The sequence below is a fragment of the Coturnix japonica genome, chromosome 28 (genome assembly GCF_054131305.1).
Source record: "Coturnix japonica strain WE chromosome 28, WE-NBRP24, whole genome shotgun sequence".
Taxonomy (NCBI): domain Eukaryota; kingdom Metazoa; phylum Chordata; class Aves; order Galliformes; family Phasianidae; genus Coturnix; species Coturnix japonica.
Genome location: NC_140690.1, coordinates 332,423 through 337,006, shown reverse-complemented (window position 1 = coordinate 337,006; position 4,584 = coordinate 332,423).

Sequence of the window (4,584 nt, the reverse complement as noted above, 5' to 3'; positions counted from 1 at the left end):
AACGAGGCTTGTTGACCATGATAGCATGAGACTTGTCTCCCGCGGTTACTTCCAACACACAGCAGCTCCTGCGACATAGATCTTACCCATATCTGCTCCACAGCAGCTGCTGCCCCAAAGATCTGACCAACATCAGCCCCACAGCAGCTCCTGCCCCATAGATCTGACCCACATCTTCCCCACAGCAGCTCCTGCCACATAGATCGGACCCACATCTGCTCTACAGCAGCTCCTGCCCCATAGATCTGACACACATCTGCCACACAGCAGCCTTTGCCCCATAGATCTGACCCACATCTGCCCCACAGCATCTCCTGCCCCATAGATCTGACCCACATCTGCCCCACAGCAGCTCCTGCCCCATAGATCTTACCCACATCTGACCCACAGCAGCTCCTGCCCCATACATCTTACCCAGATCTGCCCCACAGCAGCTCCTACCCAAAGATCTGACCCACATCATCTCGACAGCAGCCGCTGCCCCATAGATCTGACCCACATGTGCCCCACAGCAGCTCCTAACACATAGATCTGACCCACATATGCCCCAGAGCTGCTCCTGCCCCATAGATCTAAACCACAGCAGCTCCTGTCTCATAGAACTAACCCACATCTGCCCCACAGCAGCTCCTGCCCCATAGATCTGACCCACATCTGCCCCACAGCAGCTCCTGCCCCATAGATCTGACCCACATCTGCCCCACAGCATCTCCTGCCCCATAGATCTGACCCCCATCTGCTCCACAGCATCTCCTGCCCCATAGATCTGACCCACATCTGCCCCACAGCAGCTCCTGCCCCATAGATCTGACCCACATCTGCCCCACAGCATCTCCTGCCCCATAGATCTGACCCCCATCTGCTCCACAGCATCTCCTGCCCCATAGATCTGACCCCCATCTGCCCCACAGCAGCTCCTGCCTCATACATCTGAATCCCAGCATCTCCTGCCCCATAGAACTGGCCCACATGAGCCACAGCAGCTCCTGACCTATAGATCTGACCCACGTCTGCCCCACAGCAGCTCCTGCGAAATAGATCTTACCCAGATCTGCTCCACAGCAGCTGCTGCCCCAAAGATCTGACCAACATCAGCCCCACAGCAGCTCCTGCCCCATAGATCTGACCCACATCTGCCCCACAGCAGCTCCTGCCACATAGATCGGACCCACATCTGCTCTACAGCAGCTCCTGCCCCATAGATCTGACCCCCATCTGCCCCACAGTAGCCTTTGCCCCATAGATCTGACCCACATCTGCCCCACAGCATCTCCTGCCCCATAGATCTGACCCACATGTGCCCCACAGCAGCTCCTAACACATAGATCTGACCCACATGTGCCCCAGAGCTGCTCCTGCCCCATAGATCTGAACCACAGCAGCTCCTGTCTCATAGATCTAACCCACATCTGCCCCACAGCAGCTCCTGCCCCATAGATCTGACCCACATCTGTTCCACAGCATCTCCTGCCCCATAGATCTGACCCCCATCTGCCCCACAGCAGCTCCCGCCTCATACATCTGACTCACAGCATCTCCTGCCCCATAGAACTGGCCCACATCAGCCACAGCAGCTCCTGACCTATAGATCTGACCCACATCTGCTCCACAGCATCTCCTGCCCCATAGATCTGACCCCCATCTGCCCCACAGCAGCTCCTGCCTCATACATCTGACTCACAGCATCTCCTGCCCCATAGAACTGGCCCACATCAGCCACAGCAGCTCCTGACCTATAGATCTGACCCACATCTGCCCCACAGCATCTCCTGCCCCATAGATCTGACCCACATCTGCCCCACAGCAGCTCCTGCCCCATAGATCTGACCCACATCTGACCCACAGCAGCTCCTGCCCCATACATCTTACCCAGATCTGCCCCACAGCAGCTCCTACCCAAAGATCTGACCCACATCATCTCGACAGCAGCCGCTGCCCCATAGATCTGACCCACATGTGCCCCACAGCAGCTCCTAACACATAGATCTGACCCACATATGCCCCAGAGCTGCTCCTGCCCCATAGATCTAAACCACAGCAGCTCCTGTCTCATAGAACTAACCCACATCTGCCCCACAGCAGCTCCTGCCCCATAGATCTGACCCACATCTGCCCCACAGCAGCTCCTGCCCCATAGATCTGACCCACATCTGCCCCACAGCATCTCCTGCCCCATAGATCTGACCCCCATCTGCTCCACAGCATCTCCTGCCCCATAGATCTGACCCCCATCTGCCCCACAGCAGCTCCTGCCTCATACATCTGAATCCCAGCATCTCCTGCCCCATAGAACTGGCCCACATGAGCCACAGCAGCTCCTGACCTATAGATCTGACCCACATCAGCCCCACAGCAGATTTTGCCCCATAGATATGTGCCACGTCTGCCCCACAGCAGCTCCTGCGACATAGATCTTACCCAGATCTGCTCCACAGCAGCTGCTGCCCCAAAGATCTGACCAACATCAGCCCCACAGCAGCTCCTGCCCCATAGATCTGACCCACATCTGCCCCACAGCAGCTCCTGCCACATAGATCGGACCCACATCTGCTCTACAGCAGCTCCTGCCCCATAGATCTGACCCCCATCTGCCCCACAGTAGCCTTTGCCCCATAGATCTGACCCACATCTGCCCCACAGCATCTCCTGCCCCATAGATCTGACCCACATGTGCCCCACAGCAGCTCCTAACACATAGATCTGACCCACATGTGCCCCAGAGCTGCTCCTGCCCCATAGATCTGAACCACAGCAGCTCCTGTCTCATAGATCTAACCCACATCTGCCCCACAGCAGCTCCTGCCCCATAGATCTGACCCACATCTGTTCCACAGCATCTCCTGCCCCATAGATCTGACCCCCATCTGCCCCACAGCAGCTCCTGCCTCATACATCTGACTCACAGCATCTCCTGCCCCATAGAACTGGCCCACATCAGCCACAGCAGCTCCTGACCTATAGATCTGACCCACATCTGCTCCACAGCATCTCCTGCCCCATAGATCTGACCCCCATCTGCCCCACAGCAGCTCCTGCCTCATACATCTGACTCACAGCATCTCCTGCCCCATAGAACTGGCCCACATCAGCCACAGCAGCTCCTGACCTATAGATCTGACCCACATCTGCCCCACAGCATCTCCTGCCCCATAGATCTGACCCACATCTGCCCCACAGCAGCTCCTGCCCCATAGATCTGACCCACATCTGACCCACAGCAGCTCCTGCCCCATACATCTTACCCAGATCTGCCCCACAGCAGCTCCTACCCAAAGATCTGACCCACATCATCTCGACAGCAGCCGCTGCCCCATAGATCTGACCCACATGTGCCCCACAGCACCTCCTAACACATAGATCTAACCCACATGTGCCCCAGAGCTGCTCCTGCCCCATAGATCTGAACCACAGCAGCTCCTGTCTCATAGAACTAACCCACATCTGCCCCACAGCAGCTCCTGCCCCATAGATCTGACCCACATCTGCCCCACAGCATCTCCTGCCCCATAGATCTGACCCACATCTGCCCCACAGCAGCTCCTGCCCCATAGATCTGACCCACATCTGCCCCACAGCAGCTCCTGCCTCATACATCTGACTCACAGCATCTCCTGCCCCATAGAACTGGCCCACATCAGCCACAGCAGCTCCTGACCTATAGATCTGACCCACATCAGCCCCACAGCAGATTTTGCCCCATAGATCTGACCCACATCAGCCCCACAGCAGATTTTGCCCCATAGATATGTGCCACGTCTGCCCCACAGCAGCTCCTGCGACATAGATCTTACCCAGATCTGCTCCACAGCAGCTGCTGCCCCAAAGATCTGACCAACATCAGCCCCACAGCAGCTCCTGCCCCATAGATCTGACCCACATCTGCCCCACAGCAGCTCCTGCCCCATAGACCCTACCAACATGTGCAGCACAGCAGCTCCTGCCTATAGATCTAACCCACATCTGCCCCACAGCAGCTCCTGCCACATAGATCTGACCCACATCTGCTCTACAGCATCTCCTGCCCCATAGATCTGACCCCCATCTGCCCCACAGTAGCCTTTGCCCCATAGATCTGACCCACATCTGCCCCACAGCATCTCCTGCCCCATATATCTGACCAACATGTGCCCCACAGCAGCTCCTAACACATAGATCTGACCCACATGTGCCCCAGAGCTGCTCCTGCCCCATAGATCTGAACCACAGCAGCTCCTGCCCCATATATCTGACCCACATCTGCTCCACAGCATCTCCTGCCCCATAGTTCTGACCCACATCTGCCCCACAGCAGCTCCTGCCTCATACATCTGACTCACAGCATCTCCTGCCCCATAGAACTGGCCCACATCAGCCACAGCAGCTCCTGACCTATAGATCTGACCCACATCTGCTCCACAGCATCTCCTGCCCCATAGATCTGACCCACATCTGCCCCACAGCAGCTCCTGCCACATAGATCGGACCCACATCTGCTCTACAGCATCTCCTGCCCCATCGATCTGACCCCCATCTGCCCCACAGTAGCCTTTGCCCCATAGATCTGACCCACATCTGCCCCACAGCATCTCCTGCCCCATAGATCTG